The sequence below is a fragment of the Saccostrea echinata genome, unplaced genomic scaffold (genome assembly GCF_033153115.1).
Source record: "Saccostrea echinata isolate AGI-Se365-2 ecotype Australia unplaced genomic scaffold, CSIRO_AGI_Sech_v1 ptg000064l, whole genome shotgun sequence".
Lineage (NCBI taxonomy): Eukaryota > Metazoa > Mollusca > Bivalvia > Ostreida > Ostreidae > Saccostrea > Saccostrea echinata.
This window is the reverse complement of record NW_026889813.1, coordinates 4,870,408-4,889,439: the sequence shown is the minus strand read 5'-3', so window position 1 is coordinate 4,889,439 and position 19,032 is coordinate 4,870,408. Positions and strand designations below refer to the sequence as shown.

General features: G+C 33.0%; 1 long non-coding RNA gene across 1 annotated transcript in view; it reads right to left on the bottom strand.

Annotated features, from left to right (window-relative positions):
• Positions 1–14,091: 14,091 nt before the first annotated feature.
• LOC133175958 (uncharacterized) overlaps positions 14,092–19,032 on the bottom strand; it is a 42,574-nt gene continuing 37,633 nt past the window's right edge. Inside the window, exons 2-3 of the long non-coding RNA XR_009719360.1 lie at positions 15,923–16,177; positions 14,092–14,216 (exon numbers count right to left, since the gene is read on the bottom strand). This is a non-coding gene — a long non-coding RNA (uncharacterized LOC133175958). The remainder of the gene's footprint in view (positions 14,217–15,922; positions 16,178–19,032) is intronic.

The following is a 19,032-nucleotide window of genomic DNA, read 5'->3' as shown; positions in this document are numbered from 1 at the left end:
CAGTACTTAAGAAAAATGCATTCAGAGTATAGTATGGAAATCGGCCTTGCTCTATAATCATAAGGTCTATTTAAAGCTAGTTTTGATAGAAAATAAACAACTCAAGTTTAATTTTCTATAAAAAATAAATAAATAAGTATGGAAACCGATATCAATCACAGTAAATTAAGAAATTGATTTTTTTTTGGTGAAAAATTAATATACCACAAAACTGTGTTTAAATATTCATGTTATTAGTAGGTGTGACCGTCTTCTTTGTTCAGTATTTATTATTTGTTTCTATACGCGTAGTGTGAATTTCTTAACAGTTCAAAAATGACTGTCGCATGAGAATTGATACTGCTCAGAAAGAAATGGATCATCAATTTCAACTGCCTTTTATAGTTACATTGTTTATTGGTAATCTCATTTCTGAGTAAGCTCCGCCCATTAAATTAATTAATCCCGCCCACTGGGACTGCTGGGACTGCTTTCTGGGACCGCTGGGACTGCTGGGGCCGCTGTGGGACTGCTCTGGGACCGCTATGGGACTGCTCTGGGACTGCTTTAGCAGTCCCAGAAAGCAGTCCCCGGGACTGCTCTGGGACTGCTTTGTGTCAGGTTGGGTCTGGTTGGTACTGTACGCCTATATAAAGGTTAATTAAAATTTAAAAAATCTTCTTTTAAAAAATCAAGGAGCTTCAAGGTGTTTGCTCTCTGGACCAACCGGGGGCTTTATAGATGCTGAAAGTTCCCTGCCTTTGAAATGTATTAACTCCCCTGGCCAAAATTCCTGTATGTATATATTCTTTAACATTACCATTTGGACATGCTATTGTTGCAGGTCCTTCAAGGAAACAGGAAGTACTGTTGTCATATTCTCTTTCACAGTCCAGAAGACTTTGTTCTGTTCCATTGCAATTGATATAAGGCCATTTGAAGTAGGAACTGGGCACTAATATAAAGTTTCTAACCAACTGTGCACTATTCCTGAAACATGATTAAAACATACAAAACACTTTCCTTAAAACTTCAATTCTTGAAAAGTAAAATACAATACGCTAGAAACTTATCTTTTCTTTTTCCTAGCACCTACCAGCTTCAGTATATTGCAATGTATTTGATAATATGGATAATATTAATTACAGTCAAAAATATTTTATCATGATACGTAATTATGTGAACAGCCAAATGATGGAAAAGTCTATAATACATTGAGTGTTTCCTTTTCATTATGAAACTTGGAAGTATTTGCCCACATAGATCTGCATTATTTTTTCAGCATAACTGAGAGAATCCCAGCCAGGACTAATTTCCTCTCGCTTCCCAACTCTCCATAGATACTCAAGTTGCTTCACCAACTCTAGTCATTTCTCATTTAGAGAGTTTTAGAATTCATTATGTTTGATTTGCTAGACCAGAGCGCAGTTCGAAATACATGTGTAAACGCCAAAGATATGTGTTTAATCCTTAATCATATGCAGACATATGCACCTAGACATCCAGACTTAAAACAATCCACGTTCCCTATATCAACCACACGGAAATATAAGGGCTCTTCTCTAGCATGTTGGAGCGCGAATTTCTATTTACAAGAAAGTCAAAAATATAACTATGCATGATAAATAACGTTAAGGAATGGACTTGCTCTAAACCTTATTTTTTTGTACAGTCAGTCGGAAAATGTATGAAAGATCCAGCATCTGAACGATGTCTGGTAGTGTGCAATCCTAGATGCATCATCAGTGCAAGTTTGTTCACGATAGGGCTTATAGTTACATAAGAATGAGACCCGCTTCAAAATTTTTAACCTGCTCACTCATTAAGGAAATGTAGGTCAGATCCAGCATCTGAAGCAAGTCTGGTAGTGTGCATCCGTAGATGCATCATGAAGCAAGTCTGGTCAACAAGTGCTTACAGCTGCTCTGCTCTAAAAACTTAAATCTGCTTTTAAAACATTTACCTGGACATTCTTTGGCTAAAAATGTAGCATCTGAAACCTGACTGGTGACAAGGAAACACGCTGGATCAGGTGACTCTGATTAATGAAGGGCATAGATATACTTGAAAAAAAAATCTGCTTCAAAAACTTTTACCAGGAACACCGATGCCGACGGTATTACAAAAGCTCTCCAAACTTCGTGGAGCTGAGCTAAAAATGTGACGTTAACGTTATACCTTGGCGACATAAAAAGTATCGACATGAAGATAGGATACGATATTTTCTACTATAAATATAATTGAGAATCTTCTTTGATTTAAAACAAATGCTACTTTTGGCTTAGTATTTTAACACAGAGTCAGATCAAGTAACCAGGAGCTTCTAGTTTTAGATATGCAAATTTTATGCAACTTTCAAATTTTGGATATGAAGTGCACACACGACACTCATCATATTTCAAGAATTTAGTGTGCAAAGTATATCTAATTACTGAACAAATTTAGGTGAGTGTCCCTCATGCACTTCGTATTCTAAACATCGATTTATAATTAAATGCCTCCCTCTTGTATTTTCCCATAAGCCTAATGTTAACGGATCTGAGGGTACATCTTAGTATGTATCAGCAACGGCGTGAATTCATCTCATATTAACTTTTGAAATATAAATAACTAAAGTTATCATATTTATCTTGAATTCTAAACTAGTTTTGAAAAAATAAATTGAAATTTATTTTATGAAAAAAGTGGACCGCTGAGCGGCCTTATCGAAACTCCCCCTTTACTCACTTTCTTTTTTTTTGGGGGGGGGGGGGGGCTGAAATCCACGTAAAATCTCTTGATCAACCATCCACATCCACTGACGAATTATTGTTCTCGCGATATAACGTGTAAGATCTATTTTGTGATATTAAGTCCTCGAGTAAAATAAGGAATCTACAGTATATAAAAATACTAAACGTAAGAAATAAACAGGGTACCCCTTTTCGAAGGAGATTTTAACATTAACACAGCATTTCAATTGGAATTTATGCAAGAGGCAGATCAGGGAGATGAGTCTTAAAAGCCTCCTCTGTTCACATCCGGTCAAAATATCTTCTTTGTCCTGAATTTGTGTTTATTTACCAGACTTCCTTCCACTTGCAGCGAATCTGGAGAGTTATTGATCAGGGTTATTGCGGAATACCGCATATCATATCATTTAGTAGTATGAACATTATCATACGGTTTTTGCTAAATTAAAAACTAACAGACATGTACATGTAATGATACTTTTAGGGAATACTTTTTGTTTTGAGCCATTAAAAATGCAGTATCTAATGTATCTAGTAACTAATTTGGCTGTTTTGATTATATCCATTTTATTCGTATTAATTATTTCATTTTTGCAGAACATGGTTTCCACACTTTTTATCCACAGTCGTTAATAGCTGTAGAGGTTCAACCAACCGATAATATTCATTACAAGGAATTTATCATGAAGATATTAATGATATTAATCTTAATAATGAATGAAACCATGTGTTTCTGTTTGTTTCAATATTGGAATTAGAAGACAGACTTCGTAGCCTTTAAATAATGATAAGATTTCAATTTATACTCTACAACATCTTCGGCAGAGGCTTTTCGTAGGATTGGTAATACTTGACTATATCTTAATACTACTACTACTACTACTAATATATATATATATATATATATATATATATATATATATATATATATATATATATATATATATATATATATATATATATATATATATATATAGTTCTTTGACTTATTTAACACTTAACTAAATAGAAAATAATACATACGAAGGCAAACCGAACTCTCGACATACAACTTGGACATCCTTTTTAGTCATTCTGTTTTTACACACTCCTCCCCACGATCCAGATCGATATATTTCAACCACTCCTTCATTAGAGGATGTCCGATTGATCAGCCTTACCTGTTCTTCTGTTAAAATAACAGAATTCTTCACAATTATATTCTGATTATCTAACTACATTGTACATTACATATAATTTATATTTCAAATTTATCTTCCTCAAACTATGATAAAGTAAAGCAAGTACATACTTCGACATTTTTCATTTTTGTACTCGCTCTCTGAAAATCCGACTTTGCAGAGACAGATGGCGTTGCCGGAGCTGTTCGTGTGACAGATTGATATCTTTGAATTGCAGGTGTGGACGCCAGTTATACAATTACAAAAGTCACCAAAGTACCCCGTTTTACAATTACATATCCCAGTGTCCTCATCACATGATAAACTATTAGCTTTGTTGCAATCACACCTCTTCTCACAGAAATCTCCATGGGTCCATTTAGGGCATTCTATATGAATAAAACAATGGTCATTTGTAAAATTAATTTGTAAAACGTCAGTTGCAGACATTGAGAGAAAAAAGTCACTGTACCTACACACACCCTCACACACATACACACACACACACACACACACACACACACACACACACACATATATATACATATATATATATATAGCACTAAAAATGTCGTTGGTCATTTTTAGTGCTTTATATAAATTTCCATCCGTGACCTTGTATCTACTTAGTAGATCCGTCACTTAGGATATACAGTGTTGTCTTTTTTTAGTGCTTTATATATATATATATATATATATATATATATATATATATATATATATATATATATATATATATATATATATATATATATATATGCCAATTCCTGAATAACCATAGATAGAGTAATAATCAGATAAAATTAAATTATGTTCAATTTATTCATTTATCTGTATGATAGAAATGTATCTGATACTGAAAATGACTTCAGATTTACATGTTATAACACTTAAAAGAACAGGCATCCGGGTTTTCAGAGAGAAAGTACAAAAATTAATAAAGGTCAACGGTGTATTATTGCGTGATTGAGGCAATCACGTTTTTTGCCAAAAAGATTTGCAGAATGTTGAATGAAGTCAGAACATGTTCTTGATCCATTTAAGCCAAGTCAGTTACATTTTATTTTATCCCTAACCTTTTTTAAAGGGAAATGCTTATTTTATTATAGATATATGTTTAAAATTAGAATAAATAAAATAAAGTAGTTTTCATAGTTTTAAAACATTTGTTTATTTTATTCAAAGCAGTACACATTCAAAGGTACAAAACGGTCACCACATAAAATCTTAAAATTTCAAAGCAAATTATACGGGTTTTGTTCAGTGTCCAAAAAAATCAATGAAATAAAAGCTGTCAAGAAATTCAAATTACAAATCTTGTAAGATTGCTCATTTTTCAATTCCTATAGTGCACAGATACTCTTTCGAATATTTTAGACAAAAAAGATCTTTTTTGTCCAAAATATTCGAAAGAGTATCTGTGCACTATAGGAATTGTTAATCTATTGTATACGCGTGTACATTTATTTGGCATGTACAAATAGCAGAATTCTGATTTTTTTTATTTTCATATTTAAAATATATTTTGAGATATTTTTTCATATAAGATGTCCGTCAACTGATTGTTACTATTCTCTGTAATATGAATATGTTCTTGGTGTTAATGATTTAATGGCTTACCAGAAAAGCACTGCAGGTAAACGTCTCCATAAATAGAACAGCGTGATTCATGTGTGCTAAAATCCTCACATTCAAAAAGGCTTGTCTCATTTCCATTGCATTCCAAGGTGTCCACAGTTCCTATTCCACTTGGGTTTTGAATTCCTTTGGCATCCGTTGTGGATCCAAATTGTATGTATCGACTATAAGAATTTAAATGCAATTTCTTAAGTACCAAATTTATTCTTAATTTTTAGCTCACCTGAGCTGAAAGCTCAAGTGAGCTTTTCTGATCACATTTTGTCTGTAGTCCGTCTGTCCGTCTGTCCGTCTGTCTGTAAACTTTTCACATTTTCGACTTCTTCTCCAGAACCACTGGGCCAATTTCAACCAAACTTGCCACAAAGCATCCTTGGGTGAAGGGGATTCAAGTTTGTTCAAATGAAGGGCCACGCCCTCTTTCAAGGGGAGATAATTAAGAATTAGTGAAAAATGAATAGCATCTTTAAAAAATCTTCTTCTCAAGAACCACAGGGGCAGGAAAGATGAAACTCATATGGAAGCATCCCCAGGTAGTGTAGATTCAAGTTTGTTCAAATCATGACCCCCGGGGGTAGGGCGGGGCCACAATGGAGGATCAAAGTTTTACATAGAAATATATAGGAAAAATCTTTAAAAATCTTCTTCTCAAGAACAGTAAAGCCATGAAGAGTCATATTTATATGGAAGCATCCCCAGGTAGTGTAGATTCAAGTTTGTTCAAATCATGACCCCCGGGGGTAGGGCGGGGCCACAATGGAGGATCAAAGTTTTACATAGAAATATATAGGAAAAATCTTTAAAAATCTTCTTCTCAAGAACAGTAAAGCCATGAAGAGTCATATTTATATGGAAGCATCCTCAGGTAGTGTAGATTCAAATTTGTTCAAATCATGACCCCCTGGGGTAGGGCGGGGCCACAATGGAGGATCAAAGTTTTACATAGAAATATATAGGAAAAATCTTTAAAAATCTTCTTCTCAAGAACAGTAAAGCCATGAAGAGTCATATTTATACGGAAGCATACTCAGGTAGTGTAGATTCAATTTTGTTCAAATCATGACCCCCGGGGGTAGGGCGGGGCCACAATGGAGGATCCAAATTTTACATAGAAATATATAGGAAAAATCTTTAAAAATCTTCTTCTCAAGAACAGTAAAGCCATGAAGAGTCATATTTATACGGAAGCATCCTCAGGTAGTGTAGATTCAATTTTGTTCAAATCATGACCCCCGGGGGTAGGGCGGGGCCACAATGGAGGATCAAAGTTTTACATAGAAATATATAGGAAAAATCTTTAAAAATCTTCTTCTCAAGAACAGAAAAGCCATGAAATGTCATATTTATATGGAAGCATCCTCAGGAAGTGTAGATTCAATTTTGTTCAAATCATGACCCCCGGGGGTAGGGCGGGGCCACAATGGAGGATCAAATTTTTACATAGAAATATATAGGAAAAATCTTTAAAAATCTTCTTCTCAAGAACAGTAAAGCCATGAAGAGGCATATTTATATGGAAGCATCCTCAGGTAGTGTAGATTCAAATTTGTTCAAATCATGACCCCCGGGGGTAGGGCGGGGCCACAATGGAGGATCAAAGTTTTACATAGAAATATATAGGAAAAATCTTCTTCTCAAGAACAGCAAAGCCATGATGAGTCAAATTTATATGGAAGCATCCTCAGGTCGTGTAGATTCAATTTTGTTCAAATGATGACCCCCGGGGGTGGGGTGGGGCCCAATGGGGGATCAAAAGTTTTACATAAGAACATATAGAAAAAAAAATTTCTTCTCAAGAACAGAAAAGTTATGTTAGTCTTATTGATATGGAAGCATCCTCGGGTAATGTAGATTCAAGTTTGTTCAAATGATGACCCCTGAGATAGGGAGGAGCTACAATGGGGGGTCAAATTTTTACAAAGGAATAAATGGGAAAATTCTTTTAAAATCGTCTCAAGTAGAACAAATTCATTTGTTATATTGACATGAAAGCATCATCATGTAGTTTAAAATTCAAGCCCCCCCCTCAAGCCCCCCCCCCCGTTCATTACTGAACTGATTTGTGCCTTAGTCTAGTCAGTGTGCTCAGGTGAGCGATGTGGCCCATGGGCCTCTTGTTTAAACTTTATATCTTCATTCATTTCCGGTTTACATGTTTAAGTCTTTGAAGATTAAACAAAGCAGACTGCCTTCTTGCGAGTTGAAATGCCAAACATATATTTAATAAGCATATGTACTTTGTCTAATAATATCAAATATTCTAAGTACACAAACTGTGAAATGGAGAAATAATCATCAAATTAGAAAAAAAGAATTGCACATGTAGAAAAATGCTTTCAATAGGTCATGATAATAAGTATTTTTTCTTCATACTTTGGAAGATTTAGATGACGACAGGCAACACGTGCATCATATTTTGTGAACTCTCTTTTACAAAATGTTTTCCATGATCGATTGTGGTTGATCTGAAGGACTCCTTCACTACTATTGACTTTCCCATAAAATCGAATGGAATCTGGAAAACAAAGTTGACAATACCTGAATACTACATATATTCATACAAGGTAGAAAAAGGTTATTATACTCTTAACTTGCCTTTTCAGAAAAATTTCAATTATTTTAACATGTTACTTATTTTTACAATACAAATTATATCATAGAGAGTTTTTGAATTACGGTTTGGATGATGGTTTTCTATAATCCTTATATGCAAGGATTGTTTTGAATGACTTATAGTGATACATTTTTTAAACATGGAATTCTCTGTCTGAATAGTATATCCTTATTTTGACTATAACAAATCCCTATAACCCTGCATGACATTATTACAGTCTGCAAAGCATATTTCAAGGACAAAGTTGCCATTTCCCCCTTCAATATGAATACATGTATTATAAATTTAAAAAATATGTCGTCTTTGAGGTTTTGTTTTGAACATTGAATGTTAATATATAGAATATCGATCCATTCAATCTTTATGATTTTGAGAGAGCAGTTATATTTATTATATAATATATCACCTGTGCAGTTAAGTCCCCTCCTATTGTAATGGTCTCTACAATAACAAGTTGGGGTCGGGTCTCCACAAAAAGCGATGGTTGCATTGCAGGCATGTGATCCCTCTACACAGTCACAAGTGTCGCCATAGTACCCGGATTTACAGTTGCATTCCCCTGTAGTTTTGTTGCAGCTTATGGAATATTGTTGGTTGCAGTTACACCGTTTACAAGTCGAACCATACATAAAATCAGGACAATCTGAAATGATATACAATCAACTCAATATACCAAATTGCAAGTGCACATTTTTCTACAATTTCATTCACGCTTCTTCTTTTTTTAAATATAAAAGCCACTTTCAATTGCAGATGTTTGACAAATTAAGCAAAAGGCAAACAGCTTAATGCAACCAAGCAGACCGGGTTCCTTGCCATGAATATATATGATTTTCAGTATACTGTACAATAAATAGATATATGACCACTGAGCCTAACCCTTGGGTCTGAATTCTTGATCCAGGGGACATGATTTTTGTATCTTGGTAAACGAAAAGTTGCTCATGATCATTGTAAGCATGCAGTGTTTCCTGTTTGATGCTTATGAGTGAAACATTGAAGAATTTCATAGATTATTTTCAAAAGGAGACAAATCATTGTCATATAGAGCTACTGTACACTTTTTAATGTCTACATGGACACCAATTTGGATTTTGATGAGTAAATAGTGGCCACTCTAGGCAAAACAATTCTTGTGTTTAAGTCCTTTAGAGTTTAAAGCAGTTAACGAATTAATGCCAGTTTACTCTGAAATATCGTCAATATTGACATTTTTTTCAGAGCAAATACCTCGTTGAAGAAAAATGTTATGCACAATTTTTGACAAAAATGGGGCTTTTTAAAATGAATTTCTACACCAACTCAAAAAGTTGCACACCTTACATTGACTGCGTGAGTCAGTTTTTAGTCCAAAATAATTTTATTCAAACTAGATTAGTATATAAGTCCTCGATCTTAAATTAAGTAATGAAAAGGGTGGAGATAGCAAACAGTATTACTCAATCTCGAAAAACATAAAAGGAATACAAATCTGCGAAGAGGCCATAAAACACAGATCCCTAAAAATTTCCTTGGTTTAAAAATGATCGTACTAAGACCACACCTTTGAGAAATAATAAGTTTGAACTTCAAATGCAAATGACTTCGAAATATTAATACATAAAAACAAGGACAGTGCATGATGGAAAAGATGGTCATACAGATTAGTTGTTAGTTGGCCCTTATTGAAGTCCGAAATTAAGGCAGACGTGGCAGACTCTGTGTTGTCATTTATTTCAAGTTTACATGTACTGAATATATCAAATCGACATATGAATAGAAGTAACTATTTTTAATTGATATAAAGTCGTCAATATATCTGAATGTGGAGTTGAAAGAGACAACAAGTTTTTTTTCATATGTAGTAGATTTTGAATAAAATATGCTTCATTTGAATATTAACACAAGTCGAATAATAAAGGAGCACAATTATAGTGTCTATAGAATACCAACAGATCGTTGGAAGACCTGGTCTTTAATTACTACATAAAGTTGTCAATGAAGAACCCCAGCATCCCTCTATAATTATATCAACTTCCAGAGGTGATTTTAAATTTTCTGTATTTTCTTTGGAATTTTTGAGAATCCACATTTGATTTACACCACTTCTAGAATATCCTTTAATACAGTACTTCCGAAGTTTCTTCTTTACTGTTGATATTTTGGTGGGGGTTTGGTAGAGCATTTACTGGACCCTTCAATGTATCTTTGTCTGCAAGGATTTTTATGTAGTTAAGGAATTCGGTATAGATAGGTAGATCGAACTAACTTTTGTTGTTTTGAATATTAAAAGGGTAAAACGCTGAATTGTTATTTTGAAGAATTTCATCCATTGAAAGTAAAATGTGAGTAGAAATTGGATTTCTAGATATAGAATTGAAACAAAGTTCTTTTAAAATACAGTTGAAATAAATTAAGTGTCTATTATTTATTTATAAAATATATTTAGGGTCTTTTAAAGTGATTGCTTTAAGGTCGTCATTTTCAACTACATTAGAGATATACGCGCTATTTAAACGTCGATTTTTATGTGAAACAAAATGATTAAATGATTTGAAAAACATGATGTGTAATGAAAATAAAATACTTTTCACAAAGTTTTACTAAATACGTCGTTGTAATTACAAAACAATTAAGCAAGATCTACAATCAAGAATCAAACTTTTCATGAATATTGCTGAAGGAAGTGCGTAAACAATATATAGACACACATGTCCGCAGGGAATCATAGACGACGAGGTATGCATTTTGACTACGATTATAAATCAAAGATTTATATCTGTCATTACAGAGAAGATGGTTAATACTGGTTGTTTCAAAAGATCATTATTTTTAAGCATTAGATGTGTGCCATCAATGTCAAAAGTTATTTGTATACCAAACGGCTTACCTCGTTTTCTTGACGCCCATTTTTGTTTATCAATTTAAAAGTAGTATGTCACGCGATGCATTAATTTTAAAAGAGGCATAACTTTCCTCGCAGTCTCAAAACTATGCATTATTACGTGTCTTGACTATTAAGTTTGTACAATATTTATTCCAAAACTTATAGAATTAGGTCATGTTTACAATACTCTATTAAACATGCATGATATGAATTCTGTTTTATATATTGTATGCACGTGGCGAAAAAAAAATAATAATGGTCTTTTGAATATGAAATGGGTAGTCATACACTAAATTTATACATTAGCGAATTGGTTTGTTAAGAAGTACACTCAACCTACATGATCAGAGCTGCAAAATTTTTTAATTATTGTTCAGTTTATATTTCTACGCTTTTTAAGGAACCAAGATTCTGAGAATATTAATGGTATATGCAAAGAGGCGTCAATTACAACACCCCCTATTTTCCTAGTTTCAAACTCATTCTCCAGCATCGAATCAAGCGCCTTCTTCTGTTGTTCATACAAAAAAAAACTTGGTGAGTCAAAATTATTATTGTTGAATTTTGCCTTTGAGAAAATTTCAATTCCATACTTGGATTCTTTGACTGTCAACTATAGACAGCGGGACTATAGTTGAAAGAAGGGGCAGAGCAAGAGAACTAAGGAGGATTTTATTCAAGATGTTTTAAATGTCTAGGCTCTATAAAGTTTGTTAAGTTTGGAAGCAACATATGGGAAATATCTGTAGGAAATACATGGTGTAGGCTTCAACTTGAAATATGGTTGAATGCAAGACCAAAATCTTTTATGATAAGGAAGTTACTAATGATCATAAATGTAACATCTATTTCTTTGTTGGCTTTAAGGAAACAGACAGGTAGACTAGAATTATTATCTTCCGACACAAGTTGAAGCTTAACAAACCTGCGCTGGACAAAATCCATAACCACAAATACTTGCTTGTATTCAACAGTCAAAGAATCCAAGTATGGAATTGCTTAGCTTCTTCAATTAGTCCAGTCAAAAATTTCAAGAAAACAAAGTAAAATATTGCGAATGTGATAAAGACCTAATTGTTTATTGATGTAAAGTAGAGGTGAATCAGACGGGACTTCAAGCATTGCATGATCGATTTCCATGACTACGCCTACATCTACTTAATTTCAATATTTGCTGAAACAGTTTGATGGTCAGTACACTTAATATCCCCTCGAATTTGCAGTTATCTAATGTACATAGCAATGTAACTAAAAATGATCTTGGACACCCCCCCCCCCCCTGGAAATCGCGGAGCCATACATTGTATTAAGTTGTTTAACCCCCCACAAAATAGGATTCTCACGTTTAGAATAGGAGTTACGGTATATATATTTTTACTACATGTATAATCACTATACACCAGTTCTGTCTGACTCCGATATTTCGATGTGTAGGACATATAAAAACTACAAAAATATGAATTGGTTAATATATTGCTCTCTTTCTCTCTCTTTTTTATTTTTGTCGACTAATTTTTTGATTGGATTTTCTTTGGGGGGAGGAGATGGGGAGGACCTCTCTGGAAAAAAAAATCCTTGATCTGCGCCTGTGACGTACATGTATCAAGACAAGAGGAAAAAGAAAGAGAATGTTAGTATGTATTATTTTTTTTCTTGTAACTTATCTTTGTTAACATATTTTATTCAAACCAAGTTCTAGTTACATGTAATTAAGTACAAGTTTCGAATTTCATAAATTTTTCGTGTTCTCTACATACAAATTTTACCTGATCGGCATTCCACAATTCCAAACAATGAATAACTGGAAATGTAGCTGTATACGCTAAATCTGCATTGGGATACTTCCATTTCATCTCCAGTGCATGACAGATAGGTAATCCTTTTCCTGTTACTATAATCGCTGTACATCAGTCCTGTCTGACTCCGATATTTCGATGTGCAGGACATATAAAAACTACAAAAATTTGAATTGGTTAATATATTGCTCTCTCTATTTCTGTGTGTGTGTGTGTGTGTGTGGGTGGGTGGGTAGCGGTGGGGGTGGGGTGGGTAGGTGTTAGTTGTTGGCATAAAGATAAAGTAGATATAATTTAATATTCATATTTCCAACTTTTTTCTCTTTAAAATTCTTTTGAAAATTCAGTGTGTTAATTTGACGAAAAATATTTTCTGTTAACTGTGCTAAAACAATTAATAGTTAGATCAAGGTCATGGAAGTTAAAATTGAAAAAGAAATTGACACAGTTGATTAGTAGCTCCAATCAATTTGTATCTTTGTATAAAGCAGATAAAAATATCTTTTTCTCTTAAATGCCACATGAGGAATATTGGGGTCAAGGTCATAGGGATGATCAAGGTCACAAAAATTATGACACAGTGGAATATCACTTATTAATTTGTATCTTTGTAAAAAATTATCTTTAACAGTTTCCTTGAAAATGAGAAGTGGCAAATAGCCTATTAGTGGGGTCTAGGTCATTGGGAAAGTCAAGGTCAAATAACTATGACACAGTAAAGTCCCAAAGAATATGAATCAGAATATGCAGTTTTCATGAAAATATTATGAATAGTTTTTTGTTTTTGTTTGTTTGTTTGTTTGTTTGTTTTTTTTTTTTTTTTTTTTTTTTTTTTTTTTTTTGTAAACTATGCTGAATACGAAATATGTAATAGACTAATAGTTAGCTTTAGTTTGAATAGAATCGTAATCCTGCCACCAAAGTATATATCAGCGTATGATCATGAGTTATTAATAAAAAAAAAAAACTAAGCTAGAAACCAAGTAGGGTATGGTCAGGTCAAGGTCACAAAGAAAATGATGTCATAAGTGAATAATATATATTATCAAAAAGTATCAATCTGTGAATTTTGGTCGTAAATATCTTCTTCAGTTTCTTGGAAAATGAGCTGATTGCGAAAAATGACAGATGGACAGTCAGACTGTCGGAAGGACGGCTGATAGATTTGATAAACACAAAATGCCTTGATTATATACAAGGTGGGGTATAAAAAGCATGGAATTAATTAACATTTCCTTTTTATATCGTATCAATTTTTAAACTCTCGAATATTGTTACTAGAAATAAAAGTGACTTACGTTGGTAAACCCAACTGAGTGCAAATAACTTTAGATTCATTCTCATCCCATCTGTAACTGAAACCAATTAGCATCCACTGATCCTGATGATACAATTGCAAAACTCCTGTATCCCTGATGAATCTTAGTGATTCTAAAATATATTAAGGAAGCTCTAAACACTAATGAAAAATGCTTTTTGGGCTTTAAGAAAAACATATCATATAAAGGTGCACATATTCAGTGTATCTAATTCATTTTCAACTTAGGGTGCCTGCTTTATTTCTGCAAAAAAAATGTTCAAAGACAATGAACTATTTGTGAACAGAAATCACTGTTGTTTACTTGCATCGGGAAAATTAATGGAAATAATGTATTTAATTACTTAATCTTGGTCTAACATAACATTAAGAATACTTTAATTCATAAGAAATTGTGTCATTAACTGTAGATACCCATTTATACTAGTTTTCTTCTAAGGGCAGATCACTCTACCTCAATAAAACTACCCTACAAATAGAACTCTTTAGTGTGCAGTGTTTAGAGCTTCCTTAAGAGTAATTTTTACATCATTTCTTTGTTTTCTTTGACTTTGTCTGTGTACATCTGATGATATGACATGATTTTATGCTAGATAATTATATTATTATTATATTTAAAATTAATTAAAATTTCCTTTACAAAAGACCAATATTTCGAAGTTATTTCAATTTTATGACTACAGCCCAGATTTTAATCTGAAAAAAAAAATCGAAACAGAATTGATTGAATTATTCTTAAATTTTATGGAATATATATATATATATATATATATATATATATATATATATATATATATATATATATATATATATATATATATATGTATGTATGTATGTATGTACGTATGTACGTATGTATGTATGGGTGGGTGGGTGTGTGTGTGTGTGTGAGGGTGGGTGAGGGTGTGTGTGTGAGTCAGATATTTATACATAAAAATATCATTTAAAATTAAACTTATTTAATATATAAAATGTCCGAAGAAATTGCCAAAGTAAATAGACTTGACACTATAAACGATACATGTTTACACAATAATATCAATGAAATATTGTTCTTTGGCCCCTGCTTTCCTCTGTAACTTTATGGAATGGAAAGATACTAAAAAGTTCCTTGCCACATGCGTCAAAGTGTTCGTTGCACGGAGTATCCCGAACGGATGAGTCAATTTTGGCACTTTCTTAATATATATATATATATATATATATATATATATATATATATATATATATATATATATATATATATATATATATATATAATCAAATGCTTGATTTAAAAACTCTTAGCTAATTGCATGAACTCACAAATTTACTTTCTGTACAATTGTACCCAATTCTTTAGATATGAACTTTAAGAATCTTTATTTTATTGATATGAAAATATGGCAGTTTCTACTTTAATTTAATGTTTGAAATTGGACAAAGAGTGACAACTGATTAATTGATCTGCAAACAGGACCATTTTATGCATAAAATGAATCTAGTACTTTACAGAATTTTTTTGTCATTTATACTCTTTAAAACATTTACAAAAAAAATTACCATAAAACAGATCAATAAATTATATATATATATATATATATATATATATATATATATATATATATATATATATATATATATATATTTATATATATATATATATATATATATATATATATATATATATATATATAGGGAAAAGAACTTGTGCAGAAATAGATTAAAGATATAGTGATCGTCGTCAACAATTATGATATGAAAGCCTTACTTTTTAATGGTTCTTTTTGAAGCAAAGTACACATCCTTTTGCTACATAATGTTTTAAGGGACAACCTACCGAAACAGCCCAAATTCCTCCCATAAAACCCGACTCTACAATTACAAACAGGTGTGGTTCCATGAAAGGAACAGTAGGAATACGTATTGTTGCAGTTGTGCTGATTTTTGATGCAATCACATGATGGTCCATAGAACCCAGTCTTGCACGTGCACTCTCCTGTCGTCTGGTTACATGAATCTGTGGTGTTGTTGTTACAATTACATAGGACACAATCGGAAGAAGTCGCATTGAAAAACATCATGCTAGGACAATCTGAAAGAGTGTAAATGGGAGGTAAGAAATATTATCGAATGTCTGTGATGAGTCATGTCGATAGATGATTTATTGAATATTTGGCTCAACTAGGATATATGGATAAGTAGAACCGGAAAATATTTTCATAGCCAAAGGGCTGAAGAATAAATTTGCAATGCTAAAGAATATGAGGAAATTTGGCGTAAGAACATTTTGGTAAAATTGTGGACATGTAGACAGGTTGAAAGGTCGACAGGATGACAAGTCGACGGGTTGACAGAATGTTTCGTGGACAGGTCGACAGGTAGACGAGTCGACAGGTTGACAGATTGTTTGCTTGACAGGTCTACATGTTTCAAGAAGAAAGGTCGACAGGTAGACGAGTTGACAGGTAGACGGTTTGACAGGTTGACAGTTCGACGGATTATTATCTCCAGTTGGTTTAAGCACTAACCCTTATCCCTCAGGTGGGTTTGAGGACTTACCCTTATCTTTCTGGTGGGTTCGAGGACTAAACCTATTCTTTCCGATGGGTTCTAGGTCTAACCCTTAACTCTCAGGAGATTTCGAGAATAAACCCTAATCCATCAGGTGTGTTAGAGGACTAACCCTAAACTCTGGTGGGATCGATCAATTGAGTGGTTTTACAAGACTTACCGTAATGTCTTGTGTTTGTTCGCGCATGACAAAGCTTATTAGTTCGAAAGGATGTTATGAGGGTAAAAAGAATATCGATAGGGGGTCAATTTTCGACCTGTCATCTTTTGTTTTGAGATATAAATGAAACCGAACGGGTATCAACTGTTAACGTTTTTGTTTTAAGTGAAAATAGTATCTCAATATGGTGTCAACTGTCGACCTGTCGACCTTTGTTGTGATGGATAAGATTTAGCAATGTGGTGTCGACCTGTCGACCATTATTTTGAAAGATAAGAGTTTAGGTGTCAACTGTCAACCTGTCGACCTTTGTGATGACAATACAGGTTAAGTGTCAAATTTTCCCATTCAGGGAAAAACTCTTCTTGTGGACTTTTTTTCTTGTGGACTATTTGACGTAATAAGGCAAAACACTCACTTTTTGCGTTATAAAAGGAACTATTTCTTTCCTTGTTTTAAATCTGAAAGATGTTAATCGATTTTACGGTTCAACTTTTCCGTATACCGTAGTTGAACCGTTTTATACCATTGAAAAGAGGTGGACAATTTGTACTTATATGAACGTCATTTATATATATATATATATATATATATATATATATATATATATATATATATATATATATATATATATATATATATATATATATATATATATATGACGTAACAGCGTCAAAAAGGACGTCAGAATCTCGAATGTTTCGCATACTGAAAAGTCGCGGTTTTTTTGTTTTTTATTTGTTTTTTGTTTTTGTCTACATGAGAACATCGAAAAAATGCTATCAAAGACTTCTTTGAAAAGATATTTCAAAGAAAATTTGCACGGAAGTAGAGTAAGACAATAAAAACGGTATGGTAAATCGGCAATTCCATATTTTATTTTATTTTTTTTTTTTTTTTTTGCTTGGTTAACAAGCACAGTAATGTTATCTTTGGCGTTCATAAAAGATTTTTATTTATATGATTTAGCTGGATTTTCGGTCTATTATATACCCATACGAAAATGTGTGGTTGACGGTCAACTAATCGTCAACTAGCAGTCAACTAGTCGTCAACTGATTACTCGAAAACAGTTGACCACTAGGAGGTGAATGCTTTTCTTAAAAGCTGTCAACTGTTTTGCATAAAATGGTCAGTTGACCGACAATTGACTGTTTTTCAGTGAGTTGACCACTAGTTGAATACTAATACTTTGAAAATTTAATGCGAGAAAAGAGTTGACCATAGTTGAACACTCCGACTTCGTGACATCTTGCAGTGTTGACTATAGTCGACCGCTCCGTGATAGAAAATCTCTCTGACTCTATTAATGTTGGGTTTGAAATGACATTATTATAGATCGGGCTTGCAGTTCCATAAATTGTACATCAATCTAGATTCAAATTAAATCAAGTTACGTGTGTCAGTGTGTGTCTTGTTAGAAAGAGGATAATTTTGAATTGAAACAATTGTTTTCATGAATGATTCAGCTTGTGCAATCCATGTTAGTATAAAATTTAAATGTTTTTCTTTCTTAATATATTTTTCTAAAAGATATTAGAAAGACATATTAATGTAGCTAGTATAACGTTAGGTGCCAACTATTGTATACTTGTTAAAGTACTTTTTAAAAAAAATCCGATAACATCATGTGTTTATTTTGGTTCTTGTGCTGTTGGTAAAAATATGCCATTGCTTTATATATACTTTATAGACTGAATCTACTTTTTCCTGACAGAAAATAAAGGAGGCACAGCATTTTGTGAGGGTGTGCCAGCGCAATTTATTTTTATGCATTTATATACATACATGCATATCATTTTAGTAGCCCCATCGTTTTGACTTTTCCTGTTAGAGACATTGCAGCTTTTCCATGCCATGCTTGTCTTAGATTTTCTAAATTCCCTCCATTTTTATGCCCCCGGATCGAAAGATCCCGGGGGTATATTGTTTTTGTCCTGTCTGCCTGTTTGTCTGTTTGTCTGTCTGTCTGTTGTTAACTTTAACCTTGTCCATAACTTTTGATTGGTTGGAGCTCTGACTTTCATATTTCACACGTGTATTTCTTGTGACAAGACCTTTCTTTGGGTACCATCATATTTGACCTTTTGATCTTGACCTTGGAGTTTGACCCACTTTTGCAAAATTTCATGAAACTTTAACCTTCGCCATAACTTCTGAACAGTTGGTGCTTGGGGTTTCAAACTTCACATGTGTATTCTTTGTGACAAGACCTT